The sequence below is a fragment of the Bombina bombina genome, chromosome 6 (genome assembly GCF_027579735.1).
Source record: "Bombina bombina isolate aBomBom1 chromosome 6, aBomBom1.pri, whole genome shotgun sequence".
Taxonomy (NCBI): domain Eukaryota; kingdom Metazoa; phylum Chordata; class Amphibia; order Anura; family Bombinatoridae; genus Bombina; species Bombina bombina.
In genome coordinates this window covers 282,901,584-282,926,053 of record NC_069504.1, presented here as the reverse complement: position 1 = coordinate 282,926,053, position 24,470 = coordinate 282,901,584, and the positions used below count along the sequence as shown (strand labels likewise).

Here is a 24,470-nt window from a genome sequence, read left to right as displayed (position 1 = left end):
TGTGACAGCCATCAACCAATTACAAATGCATATACGTATATTCTGTGACTACTTGCACATACTCAGTAGGAGCTGGTGACTCAAAAAATGTAAATATAAAAAAAGACTGTGCACATTTTGTTAATGGAAGTAAATTGGAAAGTTGTTTAAAATTGCTGCTCTATCTTAAAGGAATATAATACTTTTATGCTAAATCACTTAAAACTTATGCAGTATAACTGTAAAAAGCTGACAGGAAAATATCACCTGCACATCTCTATGTAAAAAGGAAGATATTTTACCTCACAATCTCCTCAGCTCAGCAGAGTAAGTTCTGTGTAAAAAGTTATACTTTAGCTGCTGTCCAGCTGCAGGTACAAAAAAAAAATGAAGAAATGAACTGCAGCCAATCAACAGTGCTGAGGTCATGAACTCTTTACTGTGATCTCATGAGATTTCACTTAACTCTTATGAGATTTCATAGTAAACTTCCTTAAACTGAATATGGAAATAACATGAGTGTGCATAAAGCTCGCTTCCTTGCCTGTCCCGGGATAGGTATACTGATTTGCTGATTAAAGTCCTTTACAATGTGGTGTGAATAATTAGGACATTTTGAGGTAAAATATCTTCTTTTTTACATAGAGATGTTCAGGTGATATTTTATAGTCAGCTTTTAACAGCTATGCTGCATCACTTTCAAATGTTTCAACATTTGGGTATCATGGCCCTTTAATCATGAAAGTTTAATTTGACTTGAGTGTCCCTTTAACAAGTGCTGGTTAGTAAACTTCTAAATTTTCACACTGGGCACCGCCCATCTTGAAGTTTAAAGGGACACTCAATCAAAACTAAACTTTCATTATTCAGATAGAGCATGCCCTTTTAAACAACTTTCCAATTTACTTCCATTAATAAAATGTGCATATTCTATTTATTTGTGAATGGCTAATGGCTAATGGCTGATGGCTGTCACATGGTACAGGGGGAGTGGAAAGAGACATAACTTTTAAAATTATCAAAAAAAAATTCTCCTACTCATTTGAAGTTCAGACTAAGTGCTAAAGTTCAGACTAAGTGCTATTGCATTGTCTTGTTATCTTGCATTTGTTGATTATGCAAATCTACTGTGTTGACTGGTCCTTTAAGTATTGCTGTACCCTGTGACAGATGCATTGCACATGCTCAGATTAGTACATTGTTATCTTCTTGACACACCTTTTTGGACAAACTGTAACAAAAAATATATATATATCTTCTGCCTTATGTTGTGCAAGCTAACACAAAGTGCAAAGTACAGCTGTCAAAAAGCCAGCAACGTCACTGATCTGCGAAAGTGCACCGCTACTGTCAAAGGATGCAACAAAACATGCGTACCAAGATGGCGGTACCCAGTAAAAAGATGCTGAGCTTTACCAATTGGTTAAAGTAAGAGTACAGCTTTAAAGCAGCATGGTATGTAGTCACCACAATACTATAGTTGTACCTAACAGTTTAATGTCCCTTTAACCCCTTAACGACCAAGGATGTACGCCACACGTCCTAAAAAAAAAATACACTTAATGACCGAGGACGTGTGGCGTATGTCCTTGGTCTGGAAAGCAGCTGCCATGTAGTGCTCCAAACACCTACCTAGGTATCTCTTCTTCCATCTGAATCACAAAAGAAAATATTTGGGTTTAATATCCCTTTAATCTATCCAAAAACATAAATAATTTGCATAATTTAACAAAATTGATTTAAAGGGACACTGAACCAAAATGTTTTAGATGCCGGCCCATTTTTGGTGAACAACCTGGGTTGTTCTTGCTGATTGGTGGATACATTCATCCACCAATAAAAAGTGCTGTCCAGAGTGCTGAACTAATAAAAAAGCTTAGATGCCTTTGTTTTCAAATAAAGACAGCAAGAGTACAAAGAAAAATTGATAATAGGAGTAACTTAGAAAGTTGCTTAAAATTGCATGCTCTATCTGAATCACAAAAGAAAAAATTTGGGTTCAGTGTCCCTTTAATGATCATTTGTACAACAAACATTAAAAAACAACAACAATAATTAGCTAATGTTAGCTTAAAGGACCAGTCAACACAGTAGATTTGCATAATCAACAAATGCATGATAACAAGACAATGCAATAGCACTAAGTCTGAACTTCAAATGAGTAGTAGATTTTTTTTTCTGATAATTTTAAAAGTTATGTCTTTTTCCACTCCCCCCTGTACCATGTGACAGCCATCAGCCAATAACAAATGCATACACGTACCATGTGACAGCCATCAGCCATTCACAATTGCATACACACTTATTCTTGCACATGCTCAGTAGGAGCTGGCGACTTAAAACGTTGAAATATAAAAAGAATGGGCACATTTTGTTAATGGAAGTAAATTGGAAAGTTGTTTAAAATGGCATGCTCTATCTGAATAATGAAAGTTTAATTTTGATTGAGTGTCCCTTTAAGTGGGTGGTCATTAAAATCAGCCGGGCAGTGTGCCCATTAAATAGGTCCTGTTGAGAATACTGAACATTGTTGCAAAGACTGCTTCCATATAGCGCTCAAGACATGCTCACTCTGGAAAGGAGTGAAGTTTCAACAAAGGATACCAAGAGAAAGAAGTTAATTTGTTAATGGAGGTTTTTCAAATTGTATACTCAGAATCATGAACATTTAATTATGGATGCTTTCTGTTTTCTGTAAAAATGGCAGTGGGAAAACAAAACGTACCATAGAAATAGTAGAGATGATATTAGATTCTGTTGTAAATCAAATCAAAGCAATGGATCATCTAGATAAGATGACTAGTGCCTTTTATGAGGTAGCTATTTCAGGAATTTTACATTGCTCCTCTACATTTCCCAATATACAACACACAGAGTCCTCCTTCTCTTCATAATTACTGTTCAGTAACTTTTTTCTAATAATGTGTGTATATGTAGGTTTGCACCATGTTTTTGCTCTTTTGAAATCTATATAGGATTTATTTTTGTTTTTATAAAAGGGACACTGAACTTAAATGTTTTCATTCATTATTCAGATAGAGCATGCAATTTTAAGCAACTTTCTAATTTACTCCTTTTATCAAATTTTCTTCATTCTCTTGGTATTTTTATTTGAAAAGCAAGAATATACGTTTAGATACTGGCCCATTTTTGGTGAACAACCTGGGTTGCTCTTGCTGATTGGTGGATAAAGCTACCCACCAATGAACAAATGCTGTCCAGAGCCCTGAACCAAACAACAGCATAGATGCCTTATTTTTTTAATAAAGATAGCAAGAGAACAAAGAAAAATTGATAAAAGGAGTAAATTAGAAAGTTGCTTAAAATTGCATGCTCTATCGGAATCATGAAAGAAAAATTTTGGGTTCAGTGTCCCTTTAATCAAATGTCTAAACACTGTTCTCCAACAACAAAAATCTTAGCATGACCCTCAGTATAAAAGGTTGGACACCTCTAAGGATTCTGGGTGGGATCGATCAGAATGAAACATCCTGGGATCAGAAATCAAAAATAGGTGGTGTGAGGCTGACACTACACTTCACTCCTACCCATCTTAATACCTTCAAAGTTTAAAAAAAGGGAATGGAATCAGGTCTATGCATACTATTTGCTTGGGTGACATATTTGTAAATAAACAGGTATTGGTGTCAGCTTATCCCCAAGACCTTGACCTTGAGAAGACGATCTATAAATATCAGGCTGTGTGGGCATGTGTTTTGAATACAAACCTAGAAATCTAAATATCTGACCTTTATTGAAGAAGTTATAAATAGTTGTGACTCACTTCCACCACAAAGACTTACTTCCTCTGTCCCCACACCAAACGCATAGGGAATAACTGCCTGTGAGAAATATTGTTCCTTATGTGTGGTTATGTGTCAACATTTAATATGGAAAATGTATTAAGTAATGAAAATTTGTAAAATTTCTAGTAAAATTGAGGATATGACAAAAGTATATGATCAGTAGCTCTGCATAGCAAATAAAAATAATTTTGGTGATGTTTCCAATGCTTACAATGTGCATTTCACAAAAACATCCCAATATTTTTACATCTCTAGCTGAGATATATGCTGGGGGTGAGACTTCATATGGAAGTGGCTGTGGGCAAAGCCTAATTTTTATTTATTTTAAACAAAATAGGTCAACTGCATCTAGAAGGATTGTCTATCCTAAGGACTGGGGCCACCATGTGACTTTTCAGTGTAGTTCCTCATGTACAAAAGTTGGACACCCCTAAACTATGGCCTGACAGTGAAGTGCTCTTCTCTACAACTGCTCAATACATTTGGCATTAATTTCAGAGAGACAAACAGACTTGGCATGTAGCCAATTTCCTCCCATCAAGGTGGCTGCCAAATATACTGCATATTAATAGAACCATTGCTGGCCATGAAAGAAACTATTGTTAGCAACTGAAAAAGGTAGTAGATGAGGACCACCAATAATATGACCATAGCTTCTGTAATGGATAGAAAATGCTTGTGATTCCATACACAAGTAATTTAATCAATAGTGAATGTCTTGGCAGTTTATCTTAGTTAATCTATAGTTTTCAGTATGCATAGATATATTCAGTAAATATACATATTTAGCACATATATGCCTTTAATGAAAATGCCTTTAAGAAGTTAAATTACATATGTTTCTCTGCTGTTTTTCACTCACTGCCTTATTCAGAGCTTATCTTGATGGACAAGGGGTGGCTGGATGCCTTTGCAGGCCACTTTTGTGAGAAAGAAAAACTGCACGTGAGACTCCTTGCTGCGAGATACTTTTGTTTTGGAAAAGCTGAAAGCTACCTAAAACATTGCGATGAGGTATGATTGACACAATACGTAGACACGCCTTATATTGTTTAATTAGTAGAACTTGCTAAGGGGGCAGACTAGATTGGTCTAGACTAGATGGAGTAAGGCAAAGGAGTGATGAATCGTGTGATCGAGGAGAGGCTGAAGGGAGAGAGAATCAATGTTCTGAAGCTAAGAAACACATTTTAGTTTAATAACTGCCTTTCATGATAAACACATTAATATGATTGTAACACAGGCATAATAAGCACTATTATTAATTAATAAACTGCATTTTTGTGTGGACCTCCAGATTTGACAATAACAGTTAGAGAGTAAACCCCTTGTCCCCCAGATGTCACAACTTCCTTCCATGATATTTAGCTTTGCTGTTTTTATTTTTAACTCCCCAAATTGTAATGGTCTAAATCTATGACTGGTCAGCAGTACCCTTTAATGAAAGGAAACAGCTGTATTTTTGTTAAACAAATCAGACAACTTATAAGGATAAAAAACTGCAAGAAAAATGTCCTAGACTATTCCTTAAAGGGACAGTCAAGTCACAAAAAAAACTTTCATGATTTAAATAGGGCATGTCATTTTAAGCAACTTTCCAATTTACTTTTATTACTAATTTTGCTTTGTTCTCTTGGTATTCTAGTTTGAAAGCTAAACGTAAAATGTTTATATGCTAATTTCTTAGACCTTGAAGGCTGCCTCTAATCTGAAAACATTTTGACAGTTTTTTACCACTAGAGGGCGTTAGTTCTTGTGTATCATATAGATAACATTGAGCTCAGGCACGTGAAGCTCCTAGGAGTCAGAACGGATTGGCTAAAAATGCAAGTCTATCAAAAGAACTGAAATAAGGGGGCAGTTTGCAGAGGCATATATACAAAGTAATCACAGAGGTAAAAAGTATATTATTATAACTGTGTTGGTTATGCAAAACTGGGGAAAGGGTAATAAAGGGATTATCTACCTTTTTAAACAACAAAAATTCTGGAGTTTACTGTCCCTTTAAGTATACCTATATTTTTAACCTCTGCAAAGTGGATACCCACATAGCTAGTCAGCTCCCGACTAAGAATATACTACAGATCTGGAGCTGAACATGACTGTTGAGACAATCAGGGGTGGATTATGTGCGTAGCCACCAAGAACCAGCCATGGTCAACTCTAGATGAACCATGTATTGTCACAAATTTGACTTGTGACTATGTTTTTAACCCATTTGCAAACAAGAGTTAAAAGGCAAGCATTAGTGCAATACAAATACTCTAAAGATCATTTCCTTATTGAAGCTGCGACTTTGATCCCAAATAATTTTAGCTCTGTAGTTTTCAAGATTATTTGGAGCATCATTTTAGGCATTTAAAGGTAGAATATCAAAAGGTAATGTTAGATATCATTATTTTTTGAAAGGTACTGTTAGGTTTTTTTTTTTGTTTGTTTTTAAAGGTAATGTTAGGTTGTTGTTTTTTAAAGGTAAGGTCAGTTGTTTTTTTTGTGGGTAAATTAGGGGGTGTAAGGTTAGGGGGTTATCTGGTTAGGGGGTTTAGATGTTAGTGGGTATTTTGCAGTGGGGATTGTAGCAGTTTAGGGTTAATAGTGTAGTAGGGTAGCTTGCAATATGGGGTTGTGGCAGTGTAGGGGTTAATTGTGTAGTGGGATAGTTTGCAATATGGGTGTGTGGCCGTTTAGGGGTTAGTGTAGTAGGGTAGTTTGTGATATGAGTGTGTGGCAGTTTAGGGGTTAATAGTGTAATGTGGACTTTTCAGTGGACTATGTGGCATTTAAGGGGTTAATGTAGTGGAGACTTTGAAGTGTGCTATATGGCAGGTTAGTGGAATATGTGAGCTATGGCATTTTCTTTGCAACTCTACCTAGAAGACAGCATCCTGGAGTACTCTCTTCACTGAGACTGGTGTTTTGCAGGTACTATTTATTGAATTAGATTGACCCCCATACATCCCTTCCAGTGTGAAGAAAAACAATTTACGGTACATATCTTGTTTTGTTAGAGTGGACACTGGGTTACAAAGTAAACTAAGAGAGACAGCAAATGAAAGGGGCCATTACTGGCTAAGTCACAATAGAGAGGATATAATAGCAGAATCACTGTTTTTGCAAGGAAGGCTGGACTAAGCATTTGGTAATAATATACAAGGCATTATGTTTGACAGAAACGTTACGATTTTCAATGCCTGCTCATCTTTCAGTGTTTTCATCTACTCCTTTACTAAATTGCTGATCACACATCATAGATTAAACAGTTACAAATGTTATTGATCCTAACTAACCAATAGTGAGCCACAACATTTACTGGAAAAAGAGCGCTGCATTGTAAAATAAAAGTGTCAGCTGTGGGGGCTCATATATCAATCCTTATTGTTATTACTTTAAAGAGGTGTCTAGAAAGCACAGTGCATTTAATCCATTTTATTCTCTTTCATGCAAAATTATACTACATTCACAATTTCCATTCAAGATGAAAGTCTTTAAAACTGTTGTCATACACTTGTCCCTCCCCCCCTAAAATAGCCAGAAGACTGAGTTTCTGATATTAGCTTTGCTGGTTCACTTACTAGAGGGCTTTGGTTCTTAGTCACACGCATAGATTACTTTATGATTCTAACTTTATTCAAATAGCTGACTGTTCAAAGTTTAGTCAAGTAACTGTCAGGTTGTGTTGCTGACAGCATTTGCCACAGGCATAGTGTGGTTTTGTCTTGTAATTTATTGTTTCTGGTGTATTCAATCTAATCCACTGTTTTGTTTTCAGTTTGAGTGGTTATTTTTTATGTTCCCATTTATTTGGCTTTCTTAATTTAAATGATATTACCTTACAGACTCTACAGGTGACAGACACACACACATATATATATATATGCTACCTTTCAGCACAATACTTTTAAAGTGATGGTAAACTTGACATGTTTTAAAATCAGGTGCGGAATTTAATCAATATTTTAGATGGACTTTAACTGACCACTTTAAATTGATGTTGTAACTTAGTTTTAAATCTAGCCATGCCATTCTAATACACCACACTCCAACTGCCCACTTCAAAAAAATGTAATATTGTTTTCCAATGGGCACTCTAGCTACAAAAGTGTTGTACAGCTAGAGCACTGATTGGAGAACAATTTAAACCGATAACTCACAAACAAATATGAGTTTTGAAGTGGGTGGCCTAATCACAAGGTATTGGAATGGCACTGCTAGATTAAAAAATAAGTTACAGTGCATCCTTATTAGAAGTGATCAATTAAATTCCATCAAAAATATCACTGATTCTGAACCTGATTTTAAAATGTTTCACGTTTACCATCACTTTAAAGAATTTTGTTTTCAAATGAACACTTTTTTAGATATTCTGGCACGGTACACTACAATTTATTGGGCAGTCGAAAAATACCTTCCCTTTTCTTTTCTTAATAATGTCAGTAACGGTACTCATTTTTATAGACATTGTATTACCCTACAGACTCTTAAGGGTTAGGTTTACTACATAAACCGGACTACCAGGACTACCATGAGCAAGTGGCTAGATAGATATAGATAGATAGATACAGACAGAGAAATATTATGGTGTAGACTGTGGAAAAAGGACACACCCTACTTTGGCACAGTGGGGTGTAGTTATCCTTATAAGTTACTTCATGTAATGTGTGTGTGTGTAAGGGAGTGTTAAATCTTCTGCTAAGCAGAGAACATTGTATCAGTCACACTTAAACCTTGCAAATAATTATTCTAATGCTATCATCATCATACTTTTAAAAAATGTAAGAAGCACGTTAGAAGACAAAAGGCTTTAGAAAGTTTGTCTGTACTTCCTGTCTGACAGGGTACATTCTTAATTTTATCTCTTGAACTTGTATGTCCCCATAATCCAGAATGCTACATGGCAGTTATGATTGTATGTATTTCAAATGATCTATAATAAGCTTATTTATACAGCACAAAACAAAAGGATCTGAAAAATCTTCAATAAACCCTTCCACAATGACAAACCTAAACTCTATGGGGCCTAGTTATCAAGCCGTCAACCTCAAATACGCTGGATATCAGCAGCGTATTTGTGGCGAGGCTGATACGCCTTAGTTATCAAAGGCTCCAGACCGGCAAAAGTAGAATTTTGTGACGTAAGCTTCGATCCGCCGGACTCAGTCCGACACAGATCGATTCTTACGTCACTCCAGATGTTCCGCGGCACATTCTCACTACTTTTGCTAGTTATCAAAAAACTAGAAGGTACGCTCGGCACTTTTATGGCCCAGCGTACCTGGTTTTCAAACTGCCACCCCTGGAGGCGGCGGATCCCATAGGAATCAATGGGAGTCTGACCATAGCGAAAGTACAAGTTCGCTGCTGACAGACATCCCATTCATTCCTATGGGAGCTGTCTACACCTAACACCCTAACATGTACCCCGAGTCTAAACACCACTAATCTGTCCCCCCTACACCGCCGCAACTAAATAAAGTTATTACCCCCTAAACCGCCGCTCCCGGAGCCCACCGCAAGCTACTCTATACATATTACCCCCTAAACCGCCGCTCCCGGAGCCCACCGCAACTATAATAAATGTATTAACCCCTAAACCGCCGCTCCCTGAACCCGCCGCAACCTATATTAAATGTATTAACCCCTATCCTGCCCCCCCTACACCGTCGCCACCTATAATAAATTTATTAACCCCTAATCTGCCCCCCCTACACCGTCGCCACCTATAATAAATTTATTAACCCCTATCCTGCCCCCCACTACGCCGCCGCCACTGTAATAAAATTATTAACCCCTAAATCTAAGTCTAACCCTAACGCCCCCCTAACTTAAATATTAATTAAATAAATCTAAATAAATTAACTCTTATTAACTAAATGAATACTATTTAAAACGAAATACTTACCTATAAAATAAACCCTAATATAGCTACAATATAAATAATAATTATATTCTAGCTATCTTAGGATTTATTTTTATTTTACAGGTACCTTTCAATTTATTTTAACTAGGTACAATAGCTATTAAATAGTTATTAACTATTTAATAGCTTACCTAGCTAAAATAAACTGAAATTTACCTGTAAAATAAATCCTAACCTAAGTTACAATTACACCTAACACTACACTATACTTTAATAAATTATTCCTATTTAAAAATAAATACTTACCTGTAAAATAAACCCTAAGATTGGAGAATTAATAATTTTATTACAGTGGCGGCGGCGTAGTGGGGGGCAGGATAGGGGTTAATAAATTTATTATAGGGGGCGACGGTGTAGGGGAGGCAGATTAGGGGTTAATAAGTTTATTATAGGTGACGACGGTGTAGGGGGGGCAGGATAGGGGTTAATAGGTTTAATATAGGTTGCGGCGTGTTCAGGGAGCGGCGGTTTAGGGGTTAAACTATTTATTTAGTTGCGGAGAGGTGCGGGATCAGCAGGATAGGGGTTAATAACTTTATAATAGAGGGCGACGGTGTAGGGGGGGCAGGATAGGGGTTACTAGGTATACTGTAGGTGGCAGCGGTGTCCGGGAGCGGCGGTTTAGGGGTTAATACATTTATAAGAGTTGCGGCGGGGTCTAGGAGCGGCGGTTTAGGGGTTAGTAACTTTATTGAGTTGCGGGGGCGCCGGTATAGGGATAGAACAGTGTAGTTTAGTGTGAGTGCTTAGTGACAGGCTAGCAATAAAGCTGGGAAAAAGCCGAAGAGCAGCGAGATCGGATGAGTGATAACTGTCACAGTCCGCTGCTCATCGCCCCGCGGCTTTTTGACAGCTTTATTTGATAACTTAGGCGTATTTTTTCAGGTCCGCGGCGGCGAAGGTAGGCGAGCTTAGGCGGGCGTATTGGGCCGGCGAAGCCAGAAAAGTAGACGGCTTGATAACTACCCCCCTATAGCGTTATGATGTTAAACCCACACCATGAAGTTAAAGCTTTTGGTTTATTAGAAAAGCTCCCTCCCAGTTTACAGTTTATTAATAGCTGTAGGCAAATATGTTAAAATAATTAAAGGGAAATCGTCATTTTTTTAATATAAGTTATTTTATTTATGCATCAGAAAAAGTTTACTGTACAGCAAAATATCAACATAAAGGTTTTAATACTATTTAAAACTGCATTTTTTTCTAGACAAATATGCATTGTTTTGCAATCCTAGGACACAGCACTTGAAAAGGGCCAGTTAAAGGGACAGTTTACTCAAAATATTTATCCCCTTTAATTTGTTCCCAATGATCTACTTTACCTGTTGGAGTGTATTAAATTGTTTACAAGTAGCTCCTTTACCCTTATATTGGCATTTGAAATAGTTGATTTAGCCTGTGGTATCCCCACCTATTCTGAAAGTTTGTGGCCGCAGGTCCAAGCTATAGATAAGCTTTGTAAACACAGCCAGTAGAAGAAATTGCACTCCTAGTGGGATATAGCAGAGATAAGGTAAATACAATGTTGATTTTCCATTGTTCTCTCCAAGTACTGGTGATTATTTTATGGACAGATATAAGATAAAGAAGCATGTATATGTACACAATGTGATACAGTAATGAGATCTGATTATACCTACAAGCTCAACCCATTTTATTAGGTTGTGGCTTCAAAACACAAAATCAGAGCTTTAATATACACAAATAAACCTTAAAAAGCTAATTTTCATAATTTTTTTACTCTGCAGTTGGTAAAAAAGCAATTGTAAACACATTAAGGGAAAAATTATTTTACAGTATACTGTCCCTTTAAGGGTAGATATAAAAAAACAAAACTCCCGTACATATCAAGCAATCAACATGCAAGAGGGGTCGCAATTTTGTTTTAAATAGAATGCAATATAGTCTCTCTGGCATGCAAGTTGTTTTTTGTTTTTTTATTTATGCATAATAAAACATTTTATTTGAAATAAAACTGAGATTAATTAAAAGGGATGTTAAACAGTCTGTTTTATTGTTGTAATAAAAAAAAACACTAAGCAGTTGCTTATACTTAATATCATTGCAATATGTATTATTCATCTACTGAAATGGATATTACCTTTTATTTATTTATACTACATTTGTGCTTCCTGTCACAACCCTACTTGGAGGGGGAGGAGGCTTCTGCAGGAAGTTTTATCTTAGCCTAATGTAATAAAACTTGTAGGCTAGTCGAATAGACTAGTCAGATTTGCTCATTCCCAGAACTGACAGAGTAAAAACGTAGGTTTTGAAAATTCTCTGCTCTTATCACACTGGGGGAAGAGCTGCACTGATAATTTCTAAGTGTTAATTTTGCAAGAAAACAAGTAATTTATTTGCAGGTTTTTTTTTTTTTACACAATATTTTTCTTTTTATGTTTACTTTGATTTAACATATTTGTTTTCACTAAAGGAGCACTGCTTAATATCCCTTTAAAATAAAATCTAGAATATCCTGCAAGATTTCTTGGTTCACTAAAAGTAAAAAGAAATAATAACAGGAAGCTTTACTTTTGTTTAAATTGACCTTGGACTTTTTTGCAGTAAATTGCAGACTCTAAAACAGGTTATAGGTATTGGTGGGTTTTTAGGAATGTGGAGTCAGAATTCCACTTGTCACATTTTCAATTACAAAGCAGTATTGAAAAAACCACATCCTGTTACAAAATGTTCTTAGCAGTCAGAAGATGCAATGCAAGTCATTCTTACCAGTCACTTCATACAGTAGCTGTGTGTCACAGTCCTGATAAGTAAAAATGATTGCTTTTCAAATATAAAAAATGTACTGATATATCTGTCTCAAACTATTTATAGTAGCAGTAGAAGTGATGCATTTTATGTAAATTTCGCTTCCAGCCCAAACTGAGAATAAATAATTTAGAATTAGGTTTTGTACATTTTAAGATAAAATGTATCTTACATGCATCTTCTCAACCCTGAACCAGCCCCCATTCCCTTTTTTAATATGACAGGTGCTAGCAATTGTATTACCTTAACCACGCAAGGGACAGGAAATACTTTGGGATTGAAATATAAAACATTTAATTATGCAAAGGAAACAATATTTAGAATGTGTACCATTTTCACATAATTTAACTCTGAAATGTGTAGGTTTTTTTCAATTCTGAGAACTGCAAGTGCACATTTTACAAGGCTAACCTTGTTACAAATCTGTTTGTGACAAGAAACCCAGAATAAAAAAAACAAACAAACAGTGGTATGCTTTGTCTACTCAAATAAGTCTGGATTGGCTCTTCCAAATATGGCAAGTGGTGGGGGAGTTAAGCCATTTAAAACAATTGCAGCACCCACTGTGTCAGTGCATTAAGAAAATTTCATATATGCCCATGAAACACGTTCAGCCCATTTTATGAAAGACAACAATTACTCTTTGTATTTTGTAATTTTAAGTACAAAATTCTTTCTTTTTTTTTTTTTGCACATCCAGTGTCCTTAAATTATGATTTACGCTGAGCATAGTTAATATGATTTATTCCTGTATAATTCTTTTTTACGTTTTTGATAAAATACGATTTTTGTTGAACAACTTCGTTATGAATTTTGAAGCACCTCACATTTTTTCCTGTGTATTTTTTTTGTGAATGGTTCAATTAATCCTTTTTTAAGATTTTAAAATTTTTATGAATTTTATTGTGCACTTTAGTTATGTATGCACCTCCTTACCATATAAAATGCAGTATATGCCCCTTAGCGAGACACCCTGTTTTCAGAGTAAAAAGTGGCATTATATAGTTCCACCAGGGAAATAAAGAGGCTGCCGAGCATTCTTATAGAATCCCACCAGCCCAGAGAGCTTATTAGAATTGGGGCTTTAGGAACAGCTGGTTTGGAGGCCACTTCTGGTTGCCTAGTCATCCTTAGCGTGATAACCCTGCTAATGGAGATAAATCATTAAACATGCTAAACCATAACTACATGATATAATACATAAATAATATTAAAGGGACATTAAACCCAATTTTTTTTCTTTAATGATTTAGATAGAGCATGCAATTTTAAGCAAATTTCTGTTTTACTCCTATTATGAGTTTTTTTTTTTCGTTTTCTTGCTATCTTTATTTAAAAGCAGGAATATAAAGCTTAGTAGCCGGCCCATTTTTGGTTCAGAACCTGGGTTTACGTTTGCTTATTGGTTGTCAAGCGCTATCCAGGGTGCTGAACCTTAAATGGTCTGGCTCCTAAGCTTTACATTCCAGCTTTTTAAATAAAGAAAGCAAGAGAACGAAGAAAACTTAATAGGAGTAAATTAGAAAGTTGCTTAAAATGGCATGCTCTATCTGAACCATTAAAGAAAAAAATTGGGTTTAGTGTCCCTTTAAACATAAAAGTAAAAAATCATGTAGGTAATAGTGAAAATATGATCACTTTGCAGATCAGTTTACATAGGCATTGTTAAAAGGATCAATGCCCTTTACTTATTGTAAAAATGCAGACTTAAATGATTTAAAGGCATTTTTAAATTGCGTAAAAATGGACTAATGTCTTCTCAAATATAATAGAGATGGCAGAGAACCTTTTTAAACCTTGTCTAATAAATAATCATCTCAACACATACTATGTGGCAATAAAAATAATAAATCAAAATTAATGTGCTCAATAAAAGGTAGCAGCAATAAGAACATACGGCAATAAAGATAATTAGGGAGCTTGGGACTGATTTGGAATTTCAAGAATAGAAGGAATCTAGCAAAGCATTCAAAAGGGCAAATCATATTAGCTAAACTGGGAAAGGAAAAGGATTACAAGACAAACATTAAAGGGATAGTGTACATTAAAAATGATTTCCCCTTAATATGTTATTAGTGGCTTGATATGCCAGTATGACAAATTGCTCATTTAGGTTTTGTATATGAAATAGCTCTTTTTGTTCGATGAAAAATAACAAGCCATTTAAGGGCTAGATTACAAGTGGAGAGCTAATTTATTTAATTAGCCATTACAAATAGTTATTGCTAGAGCGAGCTTGTGGTAGCAATTAGCGCTTATAAAATGGACCAGAGATCAGATCTTATAAATGTGCCCCAAATGCCCCCAAAATACAGTGTAGTGTAATTTAAAAAAAAAAAAAAAGTAGCATTTTTAATTTTTAATAAAATAACTGCACAAAGCCGTTTTTCGGGGCTAAAGTTGGCGGGTGTGGGGTGTTAGAAAAAAAAACGTCACTGAAAGGTGCCTTTACATTGCAGTCAATGGGAACTGTGTGTTCCCAGTAAATATATATGAATATGCTTTTATACATATATATTTATGTGTTAATATATGTATATACAGATATTAACACATAAATATATACATAAATATATATGTACAGTATATACTTATATATATATATATATACAATTTGCTGCCATCACTGTGCGACTTACCACCTTTGCTGCACGAGGTTTTCATGCCGTGTCTCACTAAATAGACTAAGCTTACAGGGAGAGTTGTCTTCATTATCTTTCTATATATACACAAAAGCACCTCTATCTTATCTGTCTGAATTGCGCAAAGCCCAAAAACATAAATTATGTTTACCAGATAATTTAATTTCCTTTTGTATAAGGAGAGTCCACGGCTTTATTCCTTACTGTTGGGAAATACTGAACCTGGCCACCAGGAGGAGGCAAAGACACCCCAGCTCAAATACCTCTCCCACTTCCCCTATCCCCCAGTCATTCTACCGAGGGAACAAGAAACAGTAGGAGAAATATCAGGGTATAAAAAGGTGCCAGAAGAAAACACAACATTTAGGGGTCCGCCCATCGGGGAAACATGGGCGGGAGCCATGGACTCTCCTTATACAGAAGGAAATTAAATTATCTGGTAAGTATAATTTATGTTTTCCTTCTTAATATAAGGAGAGTCCACAGCTTCATTCCTTACTGTTGGGAAACTTATACCCAAGCTCTAGAGGACACTGAATGATAGCGGGACAAAAAAAAGAGGCGGACCCTAATCTGAGGGCACCACAGCCAGCAAAACCTTTCTCCCGAAGGCTGCTTCAGCTGAAGCAAAAACATCAAACTTTTAGAATTTAGAAAAAGTGTGTAAGGAGGACCAGGTAGCCACCTTACAAATCTGATCCTTAGAGGCCTTGTTCTCTAAGGCCCAAGAGGAAGCCACTGCTCTAGTAGAATGAGCCGTAATTCTCTGAAGAGGTCTATGTCTCGCTGTTTCATAGGCTAAGCGGATAAGACTCCTCAACCAACAAGATAAGGAAGTTGAAGAGACCTTCTGACCCTTACGCTTCCCAGAATACGCCACAAACAAATCCTTAGTAGCTTGAAGATAAAACTTCAAAGCACGAACAACGTCCAAATTATAAACTAAACGTTCCTTCGAAGAAGAAGGACTAGGACACAAAGTAGGGACCACAATCTCTTCATTGATGTTGCGGTCTGACACAACTTTAGGGAGAAAACCTAACTTAGTACGTAGGACAGCCTTATCCGAATGGAACACCAGATAAGGAGGCTCACATTGCAAGGCGGCAATCTCAGATACTCTGCGCGCCGAGGCAATAGCCAGTAGAAAGGGAACTTTCCAGGACAACAATTTAATATCAATTTCATGCATAGGCTCAAACGGAGCCTGTTGCAAAACTTTAAGAACCAGATTCAGACTCCAAGGGGGAGCCGAAGATCTGAACACAGGTCTGATCCTTATCAGAGCCCTAACAAAAGACTGAACATCTGGAAGCTCAGAGAGCCTCTTGTGCAGTAAAACAGATGAGCTGGAAAATACAAGGGAGACAGCGCAATCCTCAATTCAAGGCAGTATTTATTCAAAATTTATACAAAGACACACTAGTAGTATCATACTCCCTAGACAATAAAAACAAACAGGCCCATAAATGAGTGTAGATTTGAAAGGAAGATGCAGTAGGCTTGGACAAGTCTGTCCTCTGTTCACGCTAGGCAAACAATCTCCGTTTCAGGGTCCCCGCCAGCAACAGTAGCAGAATAGCTGACGTCACGTCAGAACACCTTCCTACGGATCCTTGATGAGGACAAAAGTAAACTCTACGCGTTTCACCGGTTGAACACCCTGGCTTTCTCAAGAGTGATTCACTCGTTAGAAAGGAGTCTGATTGTATAGCCATAAAAATGGGCGGTGTTGATTGATCCGTTTTCTTGCATAAATACAAATGACAACAACTGGATTATTGTGAGTAAAGTCCAAATGGTATTTAGTCAGTTGATCCACCAGTATTAGACAATAATTCATAATGATGTGATTTCAAAATCATTATGAATATATATATATATAACAAAAATATAATAAATAAATAAACAATGTGAAATATACAATATAAAAAACAGCATTTCATATGTTAAAAAAAACATAACAATTCATATATGACAAAACTAAAAATCATTAAAACATCAAAGGAACAGTTCATAATAAAATATTACTATGAAAACGGATCAATCAACACCACCCATTTTTATGGCTATATAATCAGACTCCTTTCTAACAAGTGGATCACTCTTGAGAAAGCCGGGGCATTCAACCGGCGAAACGCATAGAGTTTTCTTTTTTCCTCATCAAGGATCCGTAGAAAGGTGTTTTGACATGACGTCAGCTATTCTGCTACTGTTGCTGGCGGGGACCCTGAAACGGAGATCGTTTGCCTAACGTGAACAGAGGACTGACTTGTGCAAGCTTACCGCATCTTCCTTTCGAATCTACACTCATTTATGGACATATTTGTTTTTATTGTCTAGTGAGTATGATACTACTAGAGTGTCTTTGTATCAATTTTGAATAAATACTGCCTCGAATCGAGGATTGCGCTGTCTCCCTTGTATTTTCCAGCTCCTATGTTCTTTGCATCGGTGGACAAGAAACCCACGGATTTGTGTACAGCTGCATCCTGTTACTGATTCAACTGTGCTTTTAATATTAACCAACTCTAACCACAAGCTTTCTACCATATTCCAGGATACATGGTGATATTCATTGTTTAGCGCTGCATATATTTTTTCTTTTGTACTCGTGAGTAAAACAGATGAGGTCGAAATCAGACCCCTCAGGGAACTGGCCTAAAGACCCTTCTCCAGACCATCCTTGAGAAACAGAATCCTGGCAACCTTAACTTTATGCCAAGGAAAACCACGCTCTTCACACCAGAATAAGTAGGTTCTCTACACCTTATGATAGATGCAACAAGTAACTGGCTTACAAGCTTGGATAAGAGTGTCAATAACTCTCTCAGAAAAACCTCTCTTGGCTAGGACTAAGCGTTCAATCTCCACGCAATCAGCCTCAGAGAATCTAGATTTTGATGAACAAAAGGACTTTGTTCCAGAAGATCCCTGCGACAAGGTAATTTTCATGGAGGAGAAGATGACATCCTCACTAGGTCCGTGAACCACGTCCTTTGCGGTCACGATGGAGCAATCAGTATAACTGACGCCTGCTCCAGCTTGATGTGGGCCACTACCTGAGGAAGGAGTGGTAATGGCAGAAAAAGGTAGATTAGATTGAACCTCCAAGGCACCGCTAATGCATCTATTAGCTCTGCCTGAGGGTCCCTAGACCTTGACCCATATCTGGGTAGTTTGGTATTGAGACGAGACGCCATGAGATCTATCTCTGTCGTCCCCCACCTGTAGCATATCTCTGCAAACACTTCAGGATGGAGAGACCATTACCACGGATGAAAAGATTGTCTGCTGAGAAAATCCGCTTCCCAGTTGTCCACACCCGGAATGTAGATCGCTGACAGCGAACAGCTGTGGGCCTCCGCCCACTCCAGAATCCGAGATACTTCCCTTATTGCTAGGGAGCTTCTCATTCCCCCCGATGGTTGATGTAAGCCACGAGGTTATATTGTCTGATTGGAATCCGATAAACCGGGGCGAACCCAGAAGAGGCCAAGCCTTCAGAGCATTGTAGATTGCTCGAAGCTCCAAAATGTTGATTGGGAGGGAGCGTTCCTCCTGAGACCACAGGCCCTGTGCCTTTTTCGCACCCCAAACAGCTCCCCATCCTGAGAGGCTCGCGTCCATAGTCACAATCTCCCAGGATGGTCTGAGAAAGGATGTCCCTCAAGACAGATCATCTGGACAGAGCCACCAATACAGTGATTCTCTCGAACGGTTGTCCAGGGAAATCTGTTGAGACAGATCCGAATGATCACCGTTCCACTGCCTCAGCATGCACAACTGTAGCGGCCTGAGACGGAACCTGACAAAGGGAATAATTTTCATGCTGGACACCATGAGACCAATTACCTCCATACACTGAGTCACAGATGGCCTTAAGGAGGTCCGGAGGGCAAGACATGGCGAAGCTAGCTTGCACCGTCTATGGTTGGTTAGAAATATTCTCATGGATATTAAATCTATTATAGTACCCAGGAATTCTACCCTGGTGCTTGGAATGAGAGAACTCTTATCTAAGTTTATCCATCCATGTGATCAAAGAAGAGAGAGAAGAGATACCAAATGGTCCTCTGCTAGCCAAGAGGATGGTGCTTGAACCAGAATGTCATCCAAGTAGGGAGCTGCTGCTATACCTTGGGTTCTGGCGATGGCCAGGAGAGCTCCTAGAACCTTTGTAAAAATTCTTGGGGCCGTAGCTAGACCAAATAGAAGTGCAATGAACTGGAAGTGCTGATCCAAAAACGCAAACCTTAGAAACTGGAAGTGGTCCCTGTGGATTTGAACGTAAAGGTAGGCATCCTTCAGATCTATAGTGGTCATTAACTGTCCTTCCGGAACTAGAGGAAGAATGGACCTTAATTTCCTCCATTTTGAACGAGGAGACATTTAGAAATTTGTTTAAGCACTTTAGGTCCAGAATTGGACGGAAAGTTCCCTCTTTCTTTGGGACCACAAACAGGTTTGAGTAGTATCCCAAACCTCTTTCTGCGATAGGAACCGGGACAATGAACCCCAAGGAGGACAGATCCTGCACACACTCCAGAAAGGCTTCCCTCTTTTCTGGTTTTAAAGACAGGCTTGAGAGGAGAAATCTGCCATTGGGTGGATGAGATTTAAAACCTACATTGTATCCCTAAGCTATGACCTCTAGGACACATGGATCATGCACGTCCCTGGACCAAGCATCTGAAAACAGCAACAGTCTGCCCCCTACACGATCCAGCTTTGGATCGGGGGCCGCCCCTTCATGCCGACTTGTTTTCGGTGGGCTTCATCTTCTGCTTCGATTTATTCCAGGATAGAGCAGGCTTCCAAGTGCTCTTGGCTTGCTCGGGCTTAGAGGAAGACTACTGATGTTGGGACTTTTCAGAATGAAAGGAACGAAAATTAAATTCTTGTCCCTTAGATTTGTTCTTTTTATCCTGCGGTAGCAAGGCACCCTTGCCCCCTGTAACCGCAGAGATAATAGAGTCCAGGCTTGGACCAAATAAACTTCAGCCAGAGCGCCCGACGTGTCTGCACTGAGAAACAAGCGATTTTAGCATTCAGGCGAATAATCTGCATGTTTGTATCACAGATAAAAGAATTACCAATTCTCAAAGCCTTAATTCTGTCTTGGATAACGTCGAGGGGACCCTCCACCTCAATCAATTCAGTTAAGGAGTCGTACCAGTAGGCCGCAGCTCCAGCAACCGAGGCAACTGCCGCTGCCGGTTAAAATAAATATCCGTATGCTGAAACATTTTTCTGAGAAAAGTTTCCATCTTTTTACCCATCGGCTCTCTTAAAGACGAGCTATCCATAAGAGGGATTGTAGTACGCTTAGCTAACGTGGAGATAGCACCATCCACCTTAGGGACGGAACCCCACAACTCCAGCTGAGAGTCCGGGAATCATTTCATTACAGACAAAGTAAAAGGAAGATGCATTTCTATCCCATTCGTTTTTTAATAATATTCGCCATTTTTACAGATACAGAAAAAGTTAGTGGGGCTACCCTGTCCTCGTACACTCTGTCTAATTTAGGGATCAAAGGTTCATCAGACAACTTGGTCTCTGAAACTTCTAATGTCGATACAACCTCCTTTAGAATTAAAGCTAGGTGTTCAATTTTAAATCTAAAGGCTGGCTCCTCCACAGCCGGAGGCTTAGAGGTAGCAGACTCCAATCCAGAAATTTCACCCTCTGACGATTTAGAGTGTGACCCATTCTGGGATACTTAAAGGCAGACAAAGCAAGCAAATCACTGGATGTCCCCTGGACTGGAGAGCTATGTTTAACCTTTCGCTTGCGCTTAGCAGGACGAGTTAGAGCACTAAGGACCTCAGACACCGCCGTCTTTAACTGCACGGTAAAGTCTGATGGTAAAACGCTCCCTCCAGACGGAGGATCAGGCGTGCTATGGGAAGCTGCATGTGACAATGGAGATGATTGATGGGTATGCACCTCACGGGACGGCAAGTCCTCAGAGGTGGACGGCTCAGTCATACTAAAGGGGTTAACCTTCTTAGCCATAATAACCTTGTTGCTGCATATGGAACATAGTTGAGAGGGCGGGCACACCAAAGGCCTCCTCACAATATTGACAGGTATTACTATTAGGCATAGAGGGAGTACCCTGAAGCATATCAGGATCCTCCATAGCTTGCGCTAACAACAGTAGGATACAAATAAATGCACTTTTTATTTCTCACAAAAACTGCACTTTTATACCCCCAATGACTAGGGCACTCACCACCTCCTAGACCCAGGCAACCAGAGAAAAAGTGACCTCTCCGACAGCTAGCTCAGTCAGGAAAGAGAAAACGACAACCGGTCACGTAGTGCGCAATGCAGGACTGCCCCTGCTATGAGAAAAAGCGTGCCAAGCTACAAGCTGCGCAGCATTCAAAGTGAAAGTAAAAACACCTGTATGTTCCATTACCGCATAACAGTCTATGAGCCATAATAAATCTCACACATAAAGTAACATAAATCAAAGAACACATTTGATTAATCCCCACTGTTCAAAAACCTCCCTCAGGAGATGTTAACCCATGATTCTGTAAAGATAAAAGGAGTCACACTGTGACCCTGTCTTCAGCAATTTCAACATCAGTAAAAATTGAAACGATCTTACTAGAATCCGTGCTGTGCAACATAACATAACATGTGACAGTCTTGTAGCATCGCTCCTGACATGGACTTCAGTGAAGAAAGCAGACAGTGAAACTCGTCAACACTGGTTGCTTAAGGAGCTGTTAGCAGGAGTCTGGATGGGTTCGCAGAAAGACTCTCCCTGCATCTCCAGACGCTAACTTTCATCAATGCTCTCACTGAGAGGCTGACAAGACTACTTAAAAGTCCAGTTTCATAACGAATGGCATATATTCCTCCTGAGGAACAACTCTGAAATCTTCTGACACTTCTCTACCGTCCTCTTGTGACAAAAGGCAAAGAATGACTGGGGGATAGGGGAAGTGGGAGAGGTATGTAAAGGGATAGTAAACCCCAACATTTTCTTTTATGATTCAGATAGAACATACAGTTTTAAACAACTTTCCAATTTAATTCTTTTATCAAATTTTCTTCATTCTCTTGTTATCCATTGCTGAAGGGACAGCATTGCACTACTGACAGGAAGCTGAAAATATCTATTTAGCCAATCACAAGAGACAAATGTGTGCAGGCACCAATTAGCAGCAGCTCCCACTAGTGTATGATATGTGCATATTCATTTTTTAACAAGGGATACTAAGAACGAAGCACATTTGAAAATAGAAGTGAATATAAAAGTGTCTTAAAATGACATGCTCTATCTGAATCATGCAAGTTTAATTTGGACTTTCCTATCCCTTTAAGACTGTTCCTGGGGTGTCTTTGCCTCCTCCTGGTGGCCAGGTTCAGTATTTCCCAACAGTAAGGAGTGGACTCTCCTTATATTAAGAAGGAAATAAACATTACTACATTATTCATATTTTAAATAAAAGGTATTTTATGAGCAGCTCCCTAGTCCAGCCCTTCAAAAGAAGGCAGAGAACATTGCAGTCAGTGAGAGACTGAACTGTTTCACCCATTAAAGGGACATACAAGTCTCTTTTCTTATATGCATTTTGTTAAAGGGACAGTATATTAAAAATAAAACAAATGGATGGAAGGAGCATGGCATTTTGAACAACTTTCCAATTTACTTCTATTATCAATTTGCTTACTTCTCTTGATATCCTTTATTAAAGAGTAAAACTAGGTGAGCTCAGAAGCATGCACATGTCTTTAGCCATCTGGCGCAGTGTTTACAACAATGTTTATAGCAATGTTATACATAGTTGTAAACACAGCAGCCATAGAATGCTACAGACCCTCTATGGCAGCAAAGTTTGCAACTATGTATAATATTGTTTTAAACTTTGTTGCAAATATTTGCCAGATGTTTAAGACGTGAATGCTCCTGAGCTCACCTAAGATTACTCTATAATTAAAGGGACAGTCTAGTCAAAATTAAACTTTCATTATTCAGATAGGACTTGTAATTTTAATCAACTTTCCAATTTACTTTTATAATCAAATTTGCTTTTGTTTACTTGGTATTCTTTGTTGAAACTAAACCTAGGTAGGTTCATATCCTAATTTCTAAGCCCTTGAAGGTTGCCTCTTATCACATGCTTTTTTAATTGCTTTTCACAACAAGAGAATGTTAGTTCATGTGGGCCATATAGATAACACTGTGTTCAGGCACGGGAGTTATTTAAGAGTTAGCACAACACAATGCTAAATTCAAGACAACAGATAATAAATACACCTTCATGTGATCAGGGGGTGGAAGAAGATGCTTAGATACAAGGTAAAAAGTATATTAATATAACTGTGTTGGTTATGCAAAACTGGGTAATGGGTAATAAAGGGATTATCTATCTTTTAAAATTATAACAATTCTATTGTAGACTGTCCCTTTAAGGATACTAAATAATCAAAATTGATAATAGAAGTAAAATTGAAAGTTGTTGAAAATTGCTCTGAATCATGAGCATTTAAAGGGACATAAAACCCAAACATTTTCTTTCATGATTGAACATACAATTTCAAACAAATTTTTAATTTACTTCTATTTTCAAAATGTCTTCTTGAAAAACATAAATGTACGTTCAGTAGTGTGCACGTGTGTGCTGCACTATATGGTAGCAGTTTTGCAACAATGTTATACATTAGCAGGAGCACTATTTCCTGTCATGTAGTGCTTCAGACATGTGCACGCTACCTATCTAGATATCTCTTCAACAAAGAACAACAATAGAATAAAGCAAATTTGATAATAGAAGTAAATTGGAAATGGTTTTAAAATTGTATTCTGAACCATGAAGAATTTTTGGGGGTTCCATGTCCCTTTAATGTTTACTTTACTGTCCCTTTAAGCATTTGCCTTTCAAAGGGATATGAAACCCAAAAACATTATTTTGTGATTCAGACAGAGCATACAATTTTAAAGAAGTTTCCATTTTACTTTTATCATCAAATTTGCTTCATTCCCATGATATTCTGTGTTGAATAGATACCTTGGTAGGCATCTGGAGCTCTACATGTCAGGAAATAGTGCTGCCCTCTAGTGTTCTTGCTAATGTATAACATTTGTGCAAAACTGCTGTCATATAGTGCTCCTAAAATGGGCTGGCTCCTAAGCTTGCATCCTTGCTGATCAACAAAAGAGAACAAAGAAAAAAATGATGCTAGAAGTAAATTAGTAAAATTGCATACTTATCTGAAAGAAAAATGTTGGGTTTCATATCCCTTTAACTTTGTAACACATAATAACACAGTATGGATCAGATATAATGACAATATATTTGTGATGTTGGAAGGTACTCAAGAAAAACT

At 37.8% G+C, this 24,470-nt stretch overlaps 1 protein-coding gene across 1 annotated transcript in view; it reads right to left on the bottom strand.

Moving 5' to 3' along the window:
• FGD6 (FYVE, RhoGEF and PH domain containing 6) overlaps positions 1-24,470 on the bottom strand; it is a 269,170-nt gene that overhangs the window by 173,426 nt on the left and 71,274 nt on the right. The window lies entirely within an intron of this gene.